The sequence below is a fragment of the Sphaerodactylus townsendi genome, linkage group LG03 (genome assembly GCF_021028975.2).
Source record: "Sphaerodactylus townsendi isolate TG3544 linkage group LG03, MPM_Stown_v2.3, whole genome shotgun sequence".
Classification (NCBI taxonomy): domain Eukaryota; kingdom Metazoa; phylum Chordata; class Lepidosauria; order Squamata; family Sphaerodactylidae; genus Sphaerodactylus; species Sphaerodactylus townsendi.
The window spans coordinates 163,221,792-163,239,967 of record NC_059427.1 but is presented as its reverse complement, the minus strand read 5'-3'; the positions used below and the strand labels follow the sequence as shown (position 1 = coordinate 163,239,967).

At 50.5% G+C, this 18,176-nt stretch overlaps 1 protein-coding gene across 2 annotated transcripts in view; it reads left to right on the top strand.

Annotated features, from left to right (window-relative positions):
* Positions 1 to 8,082: 8,082 nt before the first annotated feature.
* LOC125429727 (caM kinase-like vesicle-associated protein) overlaps positions 8,083 to 18,176 on the top strand; it is a 65,947-nt gene continuing 55,853 nt past the window's right edge. The window contains exon 1 of one of the 2 annotated variants that reach the window (XM_048491099.1): positions 8,083 to 8,100. The gene's annotated coding sequence lies outside the window, so the exon portion shown is untranslated. Of the gene's footprint in view, positions 8,101 to 9,572; positions 9,756 to 18,176 lie in introns of those variants that run through there. The other variant, XM_048491098.1, reaches the window with a different exon arrangement.

The following is an 18,176-nucleotide window of genomic DNA, read 5'->3' as shown; positions in this document are numbered from 1 at the left end:
GCCCAAGATCCTTTGTTGTAATGGTGAAAAGTGATGTACTCTAATCTGGAGAGCCGGATTTGATCCCCACCCCACCCCACCCCCACTCCTCCACATGAGTGGCAGACTCTTCTCTAGCGAACTGCGTTTGTTCCCCCGCTTCTACACATGAAGCTTGCTGGGCGAGGAAGGGAAGGAATTTGTCAGCTGTTCTGAGATCCCTTAAAGTTGAGAAAAGCCTAAAGTTGAGACAAACATCTTTTAAATACAGGAAGCGGCAAGCTGAATGCACGGGGGTGGGTGCAGACTCTTCGCTGCCAGTGGGACTGTGCCAGGCAGGTCCACCTATAAGTACCCAAATGTTGGAATCAAACCAACAGTAGAAGGGCTGCCAACTTTCACGTGGACTTCCCAGAAGCAGCTGGCTAGGCCCTCTTGGAAGTGGGATATTTCTTTAGAACAGGGGTCTGCAACCTGCAGCTCTCCAGATGTTCATGGACTACAATTCCCATCAGCCAATTGGCCATGCTGGCAGGGGCTGATGGGAATTGTAGTCCATGAACATCTGGAGAGCCACAGGTTGCAGACCCCTGGCTAGATCCTCTAGGAAGTGGGATATTGCTTTAGAACAGGGGTCTGCGACCTGCGGCTCTCCAGATGTTCATGGACTACAATTCCCATCAGCCAATTGGCCATGCTGGCAGGGGCTGATGGGAATTGTAGTCCATGAACATCTGGAGAGCCTCAGGTTGCAGACCCCTGGCTAGATCCTCTTGGAAGTGGGATATTGCTTTAGAACAGGGGTCTGCGACCTGCGGCTCTCCAGATGTTCATGGACTACAATTCCCACCAGCCAATTGGCCATGCTAGCAGGGGCTGACGGGAATTGTAGTCCATGAACATCTGGAGAGTCACAGGTTGCAGACCCCTGCTTTAGAAGAACATACGGATGGATCTGGTAGGGAACACAGGAAGTTGCCTTATTCTTTGGTCCACCAAGGTTAATATTCTAACAGCTCTCCATAGTCCCTCGCTGATGTCTCTCCTATCACCTGGAAGCTCCTTCATTAAACTAGAGATGCAGGTGATTGAACCCGGGACCTTCTGCATGGCAAGTAGATGGCTCTTCGCACATGCTGGAAGCACGTGATGGTGCCTGGCTAGAAGAAACAGCGGCTACTCTAAGTTGCGGACTCTGGGTTCCTGTGTGATTCCAGCCCTGAGCCGCTCTTCCCAGCAGTTGTGTTTTCCATGTTTATGCTTCGAGGGAGGACTCTCTGATGGCATACTGCCTCGCTTCTTAGTTTGCAACACAGACACAGCTGTCCCTCCCTCCCTAGCTGAAGGCTGCACGCAGGCGATATTCGTGGAGAAATCGGCGGCCTTGAGAAGCTGTGCGCTTTGCCTGCCGTGGCTTCCGCATGGCGGGCGGCACAGGGAGAGATGTTGCGCAGTCTCTGCTCCATGTGCCTCGGGGCTCCAAGCACAGGTGCAAAGTATGGCCAGAGACTGAAATTCACCTGCAGCATTTGTACGACTGCTACTGTCCTTATACCTGGATGAGTCCCTAGGTCGGCAGGCATTACACAGGAGCAAGAGCAGCTGAGTGTTTGATTGCTGCTGGAAGGCGCAGCAGTCCGATCCCTTCTGTCCCCCCAAGAGATGCTTGAAAAGAGATAGTTTAGAATAACGGCTGCTGTCATCTTGGGTCAAAAGGAAGGGGCTGCAGTGTGTTCTTGTCAACAGCAGCCCCCTTCCGCCACCTTGATTTGAGGGAAGGGAAGACTGCATAACTTTCAGTTTTTTCCCCTCAAGCTGGTTGCTGAATGCCCACTAAGCAGTCCCAAGGGCCATGCAAAAAATTCTTCAAGGCTGAACCTTGCAGTCGGGTGCCAGCGACCCTGGGTTTGAAGGTCAAGGCGATGAAGGGGAGTGACCATGGGGCCAGGCAAGAACAGATCCTGAGTTGCTGTATCCAAATCTCCCACCGGTTTGAGAATGCAAACTGGCTGATGTGGCTAGGAGATGCAAACTGGACCTTTTTCAGGTCTCCGGGGGCTCCTGGGCAGGCAGCAGCACCAACGAGAGGTTGACATAGTGAGTGTGGGCCAGAGAGCCTTAAGAACATAAGAACAAGCCAGCTGGATCAGACCAGAGTCCATCTAGCCCAGCTCTCTGCTACTCGCAGTGGCCCACCAGGTGCCATTGGGAGCTCACATGCAGGAGGTGAAAGCAATGGCCTTCTGTGGCTGTTGCTCCCGAGCTCCTGGTCTGCTAAGGCATTTGCAATCTGAGATCAAGGAGGATCAAGATTGGTAGCCATAGATCGACTTCTCCATAAATCTGTCCAAGCCCCTTTTAAAGCTATCCAGGTTAGTGGCCATCACCACCTCCTGTGGCAGCATATTCCAAACACCAATCACACGTTGTGTGAAGAAGTGTTTCCTTTTATTAGTCCTAATTCTTCCCCCCAGCATTTTCAATGAATGCCCCCCTGGTTCTAGTATTGTGAGCCTTCTGCTCCCTGTGTGAATCCCCACGCCAGATTATTTTTGCCTGGCTCCCTCCTAGCTCTCAGGGGTGCAATTGAGGAGCATCTTATCCCTAAAACCAATCAGAGGTCTCTGTCTAAACATTTCGGCCCCCTTCCCCAGGTCTCTGCTGGCTGCAGCACCCCAATCCAGCATCTATCTGACTCTGCCACTTTCGGGAACGAGGATCAGAGGCCAAAGAAGAAGAAGAAGAAGAGGAAGAGGAGGAGGAGGAGGAGTAGTAGTTTGGATTTATATCCCCCCTTTCTCTCCTGCAGGAGACTCAAAGGGGCTGACAATCTCCTTGCCCTTCCCCCCTCACAACAAACACCCTATGAGGTGGGTGGGGCTGAGAGAGCTCCGAGAAGCTGTGACTAACCCAAGGTCACCCAGCTGGCGTGTGTGGGAGTGTACAGGCTAATCTGAATTCCCCAGATAAGCCTCCACAACTCAAGCGGCAGAGCTGGGAATCAAACCCGGTTCCTCCAGATTAGATACACGAGCTCTTAACCTCCTACGCCACTGCTGCTCCATATATGGCTTCATGTAGCCCTGGCTGAATTCTCTTCCCTGCCATGCTTTTAACACCTCACTCCTGAGCACTCCCGAAGATGCTCTTTCACTCCCATCCTTCAGGTGTTCCAGAGTTTTCTGTGTTCTCCCAGCTCTGGAAACGCTGACAAGAAGGTGTTATTCCTGCTGGAGCAAGGGATGGGGAAAGAGAGCCGGAGACTCAAAGAGCAAATGTGGCTCACCCTCATGCGCACACCACCCAGGCAGGCGGGCAGAGTGGTCACGGGCAGAGCACTCTGGGACCCTCTTTCCTTTCCTGGCCCAAGCCTTGCGTCCCGGCTCTTTCCCCCATCCTCCGAACTCCCCTCCTCTCCCAGCCTTGGCGCCGATCTGCCTTCGCCTTCCTTCGCAGTTCTGCCGCTGCCGTCGTCTCTCCCTGGGAATAGCAGCTCCTAAATCGGGCACAGCTGTTCCCATTCAGCAAACGGTGCTAATCTCCATTCACAGCCTTTCCAGAGCTGCAAAATGCATCCTTGGCTGCTGTTCTCTTCCCTGTTCCACCCCAGAGGTGGCTGCGTCCAGGATGCGCATTCAGAGGTGTGAAAAAGACACAGACGGATGGGCTTCACGGAAAAGAAGAGGGTGGGGGACTTGTACAAGTTTTTGCATTCCCTATTATGCATCCCTCGATGGGAGGCAGTGCCGGATTTACCTGTAGGCTTGGCCAGCCGAAGCTTGGGGCCTCCAGCCAAGGTGTATAATATTTTTGACACTGTCATAGGCCTGTCTTAACACGTGCTGTCGTAACGCACCAGAGTCTCTGAACAACCCTTCAGCGGTTTTCCTTGTGCTCCATTTAAGAATAATACCGTCTTAAGCCACTAACTCAACACTAGCATCTATTTCTGTGTTGGTCTTTTGTGGATTCAGTCTTCCTCTATTCGTGAGGGTGGGGAATTGGGATGGGCCTCACTAGTGCCTTTGGAGAAGCTGGCTGCTGATGGCGCCCCCTCCCTCCCTCTTTTAACATCTGCGGCCCTTATTACATCTATAGGAGCAGCACTGGCGTAGTGGTTAAGAGCAGGTGCATTCTAATCTGAAGGAACCGAGTTTGATTCCCTGCTCTGCCGCTTGAGCTGTGGAGGCTTATCTGGGGAATTCAGTTTAGCCTATACACTCCAACACACGCCAGCTGGGTGACCTTGGGCTAGTCACAGTTCTTCGGAGCTCTCTCAGCCCCACCTACCTTACAGGATGTTTGTTGTGAGGGGGGAAGGGAAAGGAGTTTGTAAGCTCCTGTGAGTCTCCTGCAGGAGAGAAAGGGGAGATATAAATCCAAACTCTTCTTCTTTCCATCTCCCTCTCAAGAGGGGCTTTTTAGATCATCTGGACGCTATTTTATTTCATATTTTGCACGCTGTGTTTTAAATGGCCTTCATTGTTTTAATGTGTGGAGCCCATATTTATATTGTATTTATATTTAAATTATGAGAGTGCTGTAGTTATGTTATACTATGTTGTTTTTGTTGCACACCGCTCAGAGCCCATCGGGGATGGGCGGTATAAAAGTTTAAACAACAACAACAGCAACAACAACAGCAGCAGCAGCAGCAACAACAACAACAACAACAACAACAACAACAACAGAATAGCGTTGGGCCTCTCCATCTAAATCCAAGCACTGATGAGAGGGGGCACATTCTGGAGACGGCAGGAAAGCTGTCTGTTGTTGTTGGACAGCAAAAAGTTGCCACACATCCGGCAAAGTTTGAAGCCTTCCTCTCACCCCAGCAGTCTTCCCCTAACTTTGTGGAGTATCCACTTAAAGCTGAGGTGTAGTCCTCGGGCAGGAGGAGTTGCCTTTAGTCTGCGGTCAGCCTCATGCTGCTGGCTTACAGCAGGCGCAGAAGAGGGGCAGAGCTGCGGCCAAGAGGTATAGTCCATGCTTGACCTACAGAAGGCCCCGGGTTCAAACTCGGGCATCTCCAGTTTTTTAAAAGAGGATCTGGCAGGAGGTGATGTGAAAAATCTGTGCCTGAGAGTCTGTCAGTCTGAGGAGAGCCATGACTTTGATGCCCCAAGAATCCGATGCCCTAGAAGGCATGTTCAAGATGGGAGCACGGAACCCTCCCAGACGTCCGTCTGGAGAGAAGCTCTTTCCCTTCCTGTTCTGCTTCAAGGGAGTGACGGTTAGGGAAGGATCAATACTGGGTTGGGGAAAGGGGCAAGAGAGAAAGCTGAACGGTGTGGAGTTGCCTGCAGGAGAAGACTGGGCCAGTGTGGATAAACAGGGAGGCTTGCCTCGTGATGGGCTTGAACTGTGTTGGAGGAGGCGGCAGCAGGAGCATCCGTGGCACTGTCAAAAATGTCTTGCGTGTGTGGGAAATGTAGTATGAATCCAGCCCCTTCGGCCCCTGCCCCCCCCCCAAATATCTGGAAGTGACAATCGCTCAACAAAAAGACAGCTGGATTTGAGTCCAGTATCACCTTAGAGCCCTATAAGTTTGGGGTGTGGGGTGAGCTTTCAAAAGTCAAAGCTCCTTTCTAGCCCAATCTGAAGATAGGAGGGGTATTGCAAAGATGGGGGTCGGGATGCGGAGGTACACGGCCAAAGAGACCCATAACAATCGGGCTTGGTTCACTGTATAAAAGAGTCCCTAATCCCAGGCAGGGCGGCTGGCTGACGTGGGCTGGGACTGTTCCCATGCCTTTTTCAGGATTCAAGCGGTGAAGCTACTCCAGGTATGGGTGCCCATTATTCACCTGTTTCAGTTGCAGGAAATGGGTTCCCCACCCCTAGCAACCCTGTTGCCTATTAATTGTGTTCAGTGTAAGTGAAATCCTGCTATTCTGCTATCCCCCCCCCCCCGTATTTATATTCTACCTTTCTCCCCAATGGGGAGCCAAAGTGGCTTACATGGTTATCCTCTCTTCCATTTTATCCTCACAGCAACCCTGTGAGGTAGGTTAGAGTAGGTGACTGGCCCCAGGTCACCAGCAAGTTCCCATGACAGACTGGGGATTCAAACCAGGGATGTCCAACACTTTAACCATCATACTGTGTTGGCTCTTGTTAAGAGTGTGTCTGGAACAGCCAGGCCCAGACTCAAAATTCTAGCAGCATAATATAAAAATATGCCTGACTTTAGGATTTGAACAACAAATGATAGGTCAGCTCTGAATCCTGTTACAGCTCAGGCAGAATCAATGTGATGTCTTGTCAAACGTCCTCTGAGAGCTAGCATGGCGTAGTTGTTAGGAGCGGTGGATTCTGTTCCGGAGAATCCGATTTGGTTCCCTGCTCCTCCACATGAAGCCTGCTAGGTGATCTTGGGCTAGTCACAGGTTTTTTAGAACTCTCTCAGCCCCACCTACCTCACAGGGTGCCTGTTGTGGGAGGGGGAAGCGATTTTAAGCTTCTTTGAGACTCCTTACAGTTGAGAAAAGAGGGGTATAAAAGTCAACTCTTCTTCTCAGCCTGACCTACCTCCCAGGGGTGTTGTGAAGAGAAAAGGGAAATGATGGCTGATGTGATTGGTCCCCACTTGGGATACAAAATAAGACTGTCAACTGGCTAGGGAAAAAACGCCCTGTCCCCTTGAGGGAGATTTAATGAGCGGAAATGGGCCATTCCCGTTTCCCGGGAAAGAACTTACCCAGGGATGATTGCCTGAAGATCAGATTGATATGAAAAGGACAGCAAGAGGCCCTGTTTAAACGTGTGTATTTATTTTTTGATGTACAGGCTGCCCTTCTTGCGGGCTCAGCAAGCTTAACAGTAGTACATCATGCTAAAATGGTTTTAATTCCTGACATGATAACCCACGATAGTAAAAGCAGATTGACTAAGGAGCAAAGGAACCCCGGGTAAGCCAAGCCAAGGGCCAAGGAGCAGAGAGGCCGGCTCTGTTGAATAAGCTGTCAAGGCCTGGCAGAATAGCTCTTGACTACAGGCCCTATGGAACTGAGACACGCCCCGCAGGGCCCTGGTCTCATTTGACGGAGCATTCCGTCTTGGCCGGGACCAGAGCTGAAAACTTTTTTTCCCCCCATTTTCATTTCATTTAGCCTTTATTTGGCATAAACAGTATAAAATCACATCAAAATCGCATCAAAATACAAGCTTGCAACATATAACAAATGAAGTTGCAACATACAAGCTTGCAACATATAACAAATATAACATACTGTTGCTTATGGGATATTTCCAGCAGAACGTTCGCAGCCATTTTACAGAACGTAGCATCAGAATTATTTAATAAGAACAATAGTCTGCTTAGTTCATCCAGCTCGCTAGGTATCATAGAAAGCAACCTAGAGTATTTGACTCTAATACTTGCCGATTTAGGACAACGGAATAATTGGTGAGTTAATGTTTCTAATTGATTTGCATCACATGAACACACCCTTTTGCACATTTCTAGATTGTTATATCTACCTCGTAGTTTGGCAGAAGGGAAAACATTGAAGCGAGCGAGCGAAAAAACTCTTCTCTGATCTGGATTGGTCAGATGATACAGATAGGAGGCAGAGCTGAAAACGCTTTGGCCCTGTTCGAGGACAGCCAGACATGTTTCAAACCAAGGACCACCAGCAATGTACACGTATATTTGGCACCCCCAACGATAGCTGCATACCTGGTGATATCCCAGGTTATATCTCTCTGCCGCTCCATCAGGGACCCTCATGCTTGGCTCGTGCTCCTCTTTCTCCCACTGCCACCTTCTAGGAATGAGCTTCCCCAACTCATCCTTCCTGTCTCACTTGCGGCCTACATAATACAAGAGCCTTGCCAGCCCACACACATACCACTTCCACCTTGCAAGAGGGACCCAGTGGTGTATCTCACACCCACTGAGAAGCACGCTGTACAAATAGATTTGCAGATGACACATTTCGCAGAGACGGAGCCTCGTGCGGAGCCACAGCCGAGCCACCTTGCCCGCTGCGACCTGCAGCGCTTGGGCAGAAAGGTCTGCACACCCCTCAGGAAACGAGCGGCAGATGCCAAGCCCCTTTCTCCGAGGAGACACCTGACGAGACAGACTGAAACGTCTACTCAGCCCAACTGGTGCAGGTGGGGAGACATGTGAGGGTCAGGTGATTGCAGAAGCTGAGCGGGCATCGGCTAGGCATGCCCCCGGAGGGTGTGCATCCCCGTTCCACGAGAACCCAGCATCGTGGTGTTCTCACAGGCCGTCAGCGATGTAAAGGGGGGGGGGTGGCTTATGGAAAGAATGGGATGCCAGAGAGGTGGCTCTTATGCATCCCTGAGTACACAAATAGGGAACCACAAGAATCCCATCTGCTGTTACATGGAAAACTGCTGCTCTGTGCTTCCTGACTCCAGCTCTTGCCCCTGGTCCGTCCATTCCTGCATCCTGGCTCCCAGCATCTCCTCCTCTCTCAGCTGATGCCCGAACCATCTATTTTGACAGCAAACTTCCTCTCTCTGGCGGTCTTCCATTCTGCCTTTATTTTATCCCTGCGGGGGATTGAACAGAGAGGAGCTGTCTCTTGTCTTCCCAGCACCAGGATTCTGTGAAAGCATCCGTCAGGTGTCATCTTGCCGCGAGGTGCCACGCACATAGCAAAGAGGGAACCGAGGTACACCCAAGCCGATAAGTGTGGGGAGGGTGGGTGGGTGTGAAGCTGACCCTACAACCCTTAGCTCGTCGGATCTGCAAGGGGGGAAGGGGGGGATGCCGATGCGAAAGTCAGAAAGCAACCCCTGAGCATCTATGGAGTCTCCTCGAAATGGACAGCTTGCAGAAACAGGAGAGCGCCAGAGGTGGGATCCAACCGGTTCTCACCACTTTCTCGAGAAGTGGTTACTCATTTTTTTCTGAGCGCCGAGAAGGGGTTACTAAAGCAACCCCCCTGCCCAATAGGGACTGGAGGCGCACATGTGCGGCGGAGCCACTGTTTGAATCCCACCACCATCGGAACCTGTTACTAAAAATTTTGGAACCCACCACTGGAGGGCGCCTGTGCTCAGGCACAGAACTTGGCCACAATCCTGGCAGTCCCTGCTGCTCCAAAGGGAGCCGAGCCTCCTTCCCGTGCTCCAGACTCCCAGCCCTGCCTTCGAGGCCCCACCACACGCACCTGACTTCCAGGCAGGCGCGCCCCAAGGCGCCCAGCACGCCTTCGCTCGCCACGGCGGCCACAAATTGTCTCCCCCACCCCCCGCCAGCTCTGCAAAGACGCCTTGAGGCACACGCAGGCACGCGCGACTCCACACCGACCCCCGGCTGTGCAAATGCCACGCGGAAGCCTGCGGAAAGTGCGCCGCGCTGGCGGAGATGCTCGTGCGTTGAGCGATGCTCACTCTGGGTGCTTTGCAAAATATATATCTCTATATCTATGCATGCCCCCCTTCTTCCGGGTTTGATGCCTGCCCGCTTCTTCTTTCTCCCCCCCCCCCCCCCCCGCCGCATCACATGCCGCCCGCCCTGGTCTCTCCATGTGTTTCTGGGTCTCTCCACCCTCCGTGCGCCCCACCCCATCCCCAGCCAAGCGCTCCCTCCCGCCCCTCTCGTTCGGGACTCGGGCTCTCTGCCAGCGCGGGCAGCGCTCAGACGCTCTGCCAGGTAGCGCGGAGGCAGGCGGTCGCCCTGCCATGGCCCAGCCGTCCCGAGCTGTCGACCCCCTGCCCGGGCACCAACTGTAACGTGGAGCCTCAGCCGGCCAGCCCCAGACGGGGGAGGGACGACCCCAGCTGCACCCCAGGTAGGATGCCGCTGTGGGGTGTTTTGGGGGGGGGGGGAGCGAGGGGTCGGAGGGATGGAGCAGTTTGTCTTCAGGGGAGGGATGTAGAACCAGCTGGGGAGGGGGGATGGATGGACCCAGGAGGATGACCGGATAACGGGATGCAGGAATGGATGGACCACGGGGCTGGGATGCTCAGCTGGAAAGGGGAAGGGCACTCTCCTCAGGTGGACCGCCGCTCAAACGATTCCGCATTCTGGGGGACTGGAAAGTTTGGGGAGGATCTGGGGGGGGGGGGCAGAAGTCGGACCATGGGGGGAAAGCAGAGCTGTTCTGTCTGAATTGGGGAGGGGAGGATGGCATGGGGAGAAGAGCCTGAACAGGTGTGCTTTGGGTTTACCAGAGGGACGATAGGAGCCACGAGCTGGAGAACGGCACACACATTCACTTTTGCATGTGCATACAATCAGGGGAAAACAGGTTTTTAATACCTCCCCCCCCCCATGTGGAATGCAGTACTTTTTTAAAAAAGGGTGTTGTGCAACCTAACTCCTCTATTGGGAGGGTCAGGGGAAATGTGAGACACACACACACACATGCACACAAAGGGAGAGATCAACTACAATACAGCTAGACTTGTAGTGTGAGTGAGAGTATCGTGTGTGTGTGTGTGTGTGTGTGTGTGTGTGTGTGTGTGTGTGTGTGTGTGTGTAATATCCATCCAGAAAAAGCCAGAATCTCTGTGTTGTGAAATGTCTGTGCCGATGAATGTGCACGAGTGCGTTCAATGTGAGCTAATTCTTGCATCTTGCTGTGCATCTTGTGGTCTGTGGGTCTGTGTCCCACTGCGTGTCTTTGGACAGGTGGATATGAATCCACGAGCCCGTGCCTGGGGTGGTGTTCATGTGTTTACCTATGTGCTTGCGCACACCCTGTTTGTGAGCATGGGTCTATGCCAGCACGCAGGTTTAGGTAATGCTCCGTGTCTTGTTCATGCCTGTTAGCAACTCACAGGGCTGCCCCACTGCCTATGCACAAACTCTCTGTGTGTAGAAATGTATGCTTGTCTGCATGGTACAGTATGTGTGCCTCTATGTATGGATTGTGTGTCCACAAATATACTGACGGATAAGTATTCTCTCCCAAGGCCCTTTCCTCGCCCCAACATCGCACAATTCTTGTTTATTGCAAATCATTAAATCGCAAATAACCATAGCTTACTGCGGAGCTATAATCCTAAAAAGTGTAACTGTGGGATCAGCTGGACTCCAGGATGGTATCCAGGTAATCCACTCGATTTCTGAGAACAGCTAGTGGATTCCTGTGGATTTACACTTCAGAAAACCTGGGAGCTGCTCTAATGGTGGTATTGGGGAGCCAGGTTGAATCTTTTCCCATGTAACACCCTTTCCCCTTTATCCAGTTCTATTCTTATCCAACTGACTTCCCCAAGAACTGATTACCATTTCTGCTCCATGGGATTTGTGCAGTGTGAGTTGATTTATTAGATGGAATCGCATCTACGTTATTTGGGAGATTGAACAGCCTGATGCATTCTGTACCATGGAACGCAACTTCCTCAGTTGCTGAATTTGGAGGCGACGTACAATCCTACACAGAGTTCCTCCCGCTGAAGGCTATGGGCGCAGAGCAACTCTGCTTAGGAATGCTCTGTGAAGTCCACACCACAATGAAATGAGCACCGAGAGACGAGAGGGTGGGGAATCTCCGTTGTTCATCAAGTGGCTGGAAGGGTGGCAAGGACAACCACAGTTCCATTCTAAGAGCTCTGGAAAGCGGGCACTCCGGGCGACTCCAAACCATCCCCATTTACGTGGGCCTCTGTTTGTATTAAGTGCCGCACGAGCGTGTGTCGTTGTCGGCTCGTGGATCAAAATGAACCCAGCTCTGAAAGAGGATGAGATCACTGGATTGTTTTCTGAGGCGGCTGAGCAGGATCCCAGCCCGATGCTTCAGATCGACCAGTGAAACATTCAGGATTTGCCAAAATCTGCTTCTTCCAGGCAGTGCTGCTTTTTAAAACTACCCCACCCCTACTTCACAAGGCGTCCGTTGTGGGGAGAGGAAGGGAATGGAGTTTGTAAGCTGCTTTGAGTCTCCTTGCAGGAGAGAAAGCGGGGGGTGGGGGGAGAATAAATTCAGACTCTTCTTCCCTCGTAGACTCTGGCAATACCTTTCTGATCTGCCCTGCAAAGGTTATTTCTTTAGGGATTCCTTCATTAAGAACATAAGAACATAAGAACTAGCCTGCTGGATCAGACCAGAGTCCATCTAGTCCAGCACTCTGCTACTCGCAGTGGCCCACCAGGTGCCTTTGGGAGCTCACATGCAGGAGGTGAAAGCAATGGCCTTCTGCTGCTGCTGCTCCCAAGAACCTGGTCTGCTAAGGCATTTGCAATCTGAGATCAAGGAGGATCAAGATTAGTAGCCATAGATCGACTTCTCCTCCATAAATCTGTCCAAACCCCTTTTAAAGCTATCCAGGTTAGTGGCCATCACCACCTCCTGTGGCACCATATTCCAAACACCAATCACACATTGCGTGAAGAAGTGTTTCCTTTTATTAGTCCTAATTCTTCCCCCCAGCATTTTCAATGAATGCCCCCTGGTTCTAGTATTGTGAGAAAGAGAGAAAAATTTCTCTCTGTCAACATTTTCTACCCCATGCATAATTTTATAGACTTCAATCATATCCCCCCTCAGCCTTCTCCTCTCCAAACTAAAGAGTCCCAAACGCTGCAGCCTCTCCTCATAAGGAAGATGGTCCAATCCTTCAATCAATCTCGTTGCCCTTCTCTGCACTTTTTCTATCTCTTCGATATCCTTTTTGAGATGTGGTGACCAGAACTGAACCCAGTACTCCAAGTGCGGTCGCACCACAGCTTTATATAAGGGCATGACAATCTTTGCAGTTTTATTCTCAATTCCTTTCCTAATGATCCCCAGCATAGAGTTTGCCTTTTTCACAGCTGCCATGCATTGAGTTGACATTCCCATGGAACTACCAACTAAGATGCCCAAATCTTCATTCTTCATATATCCATCACTGTCAACATGGTAAATGGAGGAATATCTGTGCCGGTCACTTATCTTAAATCTAGAATTGTAGGATGCAAATTGACTCCTTGTGGGAACTCGGGTGAAATTAAGGCCACCTTCACCTGCCCCTGCATTCCCCCTCCCCAGCCTTTCCATATATACCTCTCTCCGTGTGTAAAGTGTTGTCACTTGTTGACGCATGGCAACCCAGTAGGGTTTTTAAGGACAGAGATGTTCAGAGGTGGTTTGCCATTACCTGCCTCTGTGGAACAACCTAGTGCCGTGGTGGCGAACCTTTGGCACTCCAGATGTTATGGACTACAATTCCCATCAGCCCCTGCCAGCATGGCCAATTGGCCATTCTGGCAGGGGCTGATGGGTATTGTAGTCTATAACATCTGGAGTGCCAGAGGTTCGCCACCACGGAGATAGGATAATGTGTCCTCTCAATGGGGTGCAATTAACATTTGATTTATCCATGTTTTGTGGACTCTGAGCTCATTCATACTGGAAGACAGCCTGAAGTATCTGTTCACTCTAAGTCAGTGATGGTGAACCTATGGCACGGGTGCCAGAGGTGGCACTCAGAGCCCTCTCTGTGGGCACGCACAAAAAGAGTTCATCATGTGGGGGGAAAATCCCCCCCCACACACACACATCTAGGCTGGCCTGGGCCTCTGGGCTCAATTATTAGCATTAAACCTAAGACCTAGTTTTGGGGAAGCAGTGTAGGTGACCCTGTTAAGCGCTGTTAAACCCCACTGATTTTCATGCAAAGAACGAAAGTGTGATTCTTTACCTGGGAGTAAGCTCGGTTGCTGGCAATGGGGTTTGCTTCTGAGTAAACCCTCCTAGGGTCATGATTCACCCGTTCGAAGAGTTGCACGGTTGCTTCAAAGCAAAGCCATCAACTACCACCAAGCTTACTCCCGAGTAACACGCGCCTCCGAGCCAACCATTTTTTCTTAACTAAAACCTCAGTATTTGGGTTAAATTGCCGTGTTGGCACTTTGCGATAAATAAGTGGTTTTTGGGTTGCAGTTTAGGCACTCAGTCTCAAAAAGATTTGCCATCACTGCTCTAGGTGAAAAATACTTCAGTTCCCCTTCACCATCGTATGGGGTGTGTGTGTGTGTTGCTTCCTCCTCAAAAGGGGCAACAGAGTCTGAACTGGCTGAATATTTAATGGTGCCCCTCTATCTTAAGAATGTTCCCAAAGGCAAGCTGTTTTTCCCTGCCCAGGACAAGTCATGGATGCTGTTGTGCCATTGGCTTGTAAGAAGAGAGGACTCAGGCCCCTTCCACACATGCAAAATAATGCATTTTCAATCCACTTAGAAGCTGGATTTTACTGTGTGGAATAGCAAGATCCACTTTCAAACAATTGTGAAAGTGGATTGAATGTGCATTATTCGGCATGTGCGGAAGGGGCCGAAGAATTGCAATGTGTGGGGAGAAGCATTGCATCAATAGTCTAGCGTGGGGCTTGTTCTTCCCTATACATGGTTCCCTATTCTTCTGTGATCCCCGGAATTCTGCCCATCCTGCAGGTACCTGTACTTCCCCACAGGATGGATTGTGAACCTGTATATTCTGAACTGCTGTGACCTGGATGGCTAAGGCTTAGCTTCTGAGATCTGATAAGGGCTCATTCCGCACACGCAAAATAATGCGTTTTCAAAACACTTTCACAACTGTTTGCAAGTGGATTTTGCTATACCGCACAGCTTCAAAGAGCACTGAAAGCAGTTTGAAAGTGCGTTATTCTGCAGGTGCGGAATGAGCTCTTTATCAGATCTCAGAAGCTAAGCAGGACAAGTCCCAGATAGCTCTTGGATGGGAGACCAGCAAGCAAGACCAGGGTTGTTACGCAGAGCCAGGCAGAGGCCTGTCTCTCACCTTGCAAACGTCACCTTTACATTGGCAGCAACTTGACAATGCTTTTCTGCCTCCTGCTCTACACGTCTTGTGGACTCTGCTTTCTTTCCCCGATGTGACAAAGCAGCTCAGCTCTCGAGGAGCTTGAGATTAAACATCACTTGCCTCGTGGCAACTTTATAAACACTTGCAGCGGGGAGGATGCCGGAAGGTTAAACAAGCCTCAGTTGCGTCTAGCAAAATGAACACGTCAAACCGAGTCAGGCGGCGAGTCCTACTATCGCTTTCCTGGAGTGGCAGCCGCTGTCCTAGATGTCAAGCAGAGATGGGTGTTTTTCAACACTTACTACTCGAGAGCTTTCTAACTGGAAATGCCAGGGATTGGAACTAGGACCTTTATATGTAACACATCAGATAGAGAGGGTGTGAAAGCATCTTCCTTATAGGGAAAGGCTTAAGAACGTGGGGCTTTTTAGGACAGGAAATCAGAGCAGTCAGTAAAAATTAGGAACAGTATGGAGTGAGTCAATTATTTTGGTTCTTTTTCCCATTCCTCTTCCTTCCTTCCTTCCTTCCTTCCTTCCTTCCTTCCTTCCTTCCTTCCTTCCTTCCTTCCTTCCTTCCTTCCTTCCTTCCTTCCTTCCTTCCTTCCTTCCTTCCTTCCTTCCTTCCTTCCTTCCTTCCTTCCTTCCTTCCTTCCTTCCAGTGGCATAGGAGGTTAGGAGCTCATGTATCTAATCTGGAGGAACCAGGTTTGATTCCCAGCTCTGCTGCCTGAGCTGTGGAGGCTTATCTGGGGAATTCAGATTAGCCTGTACACTCCCACACACGCAAGCTGGGTGACCTTGGGCTAGTCACAGCTTCTCGGAGCTCTCTCAGTCCCACCTACCTCACAGGGTGTTTGTTGTGAGGGGGGAGGGCAAGGAGATTGTAAGCCCCTTTGAGTCTCCTACAGGAGAGAAAGGGGGGATATAAATCCAAACTCCTCCTCCTCCTCCTCCTCCTCCTCCTCCTCCCCCTCCTCTTCTTCTTCTTCTTCTTCTTCTTCTTCTTCTTCTTCTTCTTCTTCTTCTTCTTCTTCTTCTTCTTCTTCTTCTTCTTCTTCTTCTTCTTCTAAGTTCTCTGCTGGTTTCCTCATAATCTTCAGCCTGTCCATTTTTCTGTCCGCTTACATCACGCTGCACATGATTCAAAGTGTGTAAGCTTCAGTATTTCTGAGACAAAACACGCTGGAAGCACCAACAGCCAGTTAATGTGGTCATGTTTATCTCTCCCGTGTGTGAGCGTGCTGTTCCAAATCTAACGCTCTGAGGCCATGGCTCAGTGGCACGAGCATCCCTTTGCAAGGAGGAAGTCCCTGCTTCAATTCCTACCTCCACTCCAAAAGATCAGGATGTAGGTGAGGTGGGACACCCCCACCTGGGGTCCTCAAAAGCTGCTGCGGGTCAAAGCAGGCCATATTGACCTTGATAGACCCAGGGTCGAACGTTGCAGAAGGCAGCTTGGTGCATTCGACCAGTCCTAAGATCAGCCAATGAAATTCATCAACAATAGGTTCAGGAGCAACCAAAAGGAAGTTCTCCTTCTTGCACTGTGCAATTAACTTGCGGAACTCCTTGCTGCGAGCTATTGTGATGATGCCCTCTAGGTTGGATGATTTGACATTGGCAAGAAAAATGGAGGATAGAACTCTCATGAGCTATTAGCCACGAGAGCCGAGAATGGATTCTCCCTGGTCAGAGTCATTATACCTTTGATGGCCAGATGCTGCAAAATGGCTGGGGATAATCTGTCAGCTCGCCTGCACGGTTGTAAGTTTCTTAGGAGTCTCTAGAGCTGGCTGATCTTAAGAACATAAGAACATAAGAACAAGCCAGCTGGATCAGACCAGAGTCCATCTAGTCCAGCTCTCTGCTACTCGCAGTGGCCCACCAGGTGCCATTGGGAGCTCACAGGAGGTGAAAGCAATGGCCTTCTGCTGCTGTTGCTCGGACTGTTAAGGCATTTGCAATCTCAGATCAAAGAGGATCAAGATTGGTAGCCATAGATCGACTTCTCCTCCATAAATCTGTCCAAGCCCCTTTTAAAGTTATCCAGGTTAGTGGCCATCACCACCTCCTGTGGCAGCATATTCCAAACACCAATCACACGTTGCGTGAAGAAGTGTTTCCTTTTATTAGTCCTAATTCTTCCCCCCAGAATTTTCAATGTATGCTCCCTGGTTCTAGTCTTGTGAGAAAGAGAGAAAAATTTCTCTCTGTCAATATTTTCTACCCCATGCATAATTTTATAGACTTTAATCATATCCCCCCTCAGCCGTCTCCTCTCCAAACTAAAGAGTCCCAAACGCTGCAGCCTCTCCTCATAAGGAAGGTGCTCTAGTCCCTCAATCATCCTCGTTGCCCTTCTCTGCACTTTTTCTATCTCTTCGATATCCTTTTTGAGATGTGGCGACCAGAACTGAACACAGTACTCCAAGTGCGCGTAACGCACTCCACGGGCTTTATATAAGGGCATGACGAAATCTTTGCAGTTTTATTCTCAATTCCTTTCCTAATTATCCCCAGCATAGAGTTTGCCTTTTTCACAGCTGCCATGCATTGAGTTGACATTCCCATGGAACTATCAAGTAAGACGCCCAAATCCCTTTCCTGGTCTGTGACTGATAGCAATGACCCCTCGTAAGCGTGGTATGTGAAGTTTTGGATTTTTTGCCCCTATGTGCATCACTTTGCATTTTAAGCTACATTGAACTGCATTTTGCCATTTCCCAGCCCCACTCACCCTAATTCTCCTATCCAAGGTCCACTTGGAGCTCTTCGCAATCCTTTGCGGTTCTCACCACCCTACATAATTTGGTATCATCTGCAAACTTGGCCACCACGCTACCCACCCCTACTTCCAGGTCATTTATGAATAGGTTAAAGAGCACTGGTCCCAAAACGGATCCTTGGGGGACACCACATCTTCGCAGGCTGGTGTGGATCTTGGATCTGATCCAGGGAGGCAGTTTTTGTGCCATGACTAATCGGCATTGGTAACCAACCCAACTGCCTGGTAGGGGCAAGCCAGAGATTGTGGCTTCCAGTCCTCAGTCACCCCTCAATTTCACCCCCTAGATTAGGGATGTTAAAGGGATAAGCCCTTGAAAGGGCTTATCAGGCCCGTGAGGCAACCCCCACCCCTGCCAGCTCTTTCAGGCCTGATAAACCCTTTTAAGACAAGACAGCCACCTGTACCCCCCTGTACCAATCCGGGCTGCGGAGCTGAGGGCTCACCAATTGAGGCAACCACACTCTCTCTCACTCACTCACTCACTCACTCACTCACTCACTCACTCACTCACTCACTCACTCACTCACTCACTCACTCACTCACTCACGCACACACACATACATCCAGGGCCCAGCCCAGCCTAGTCACATTGATGTTACATCTGTCCCTCGTAACAAATGAGTTTGACACCCCTGTTCGAGATCTTCCACTATCCCTCAGTCCACCTCT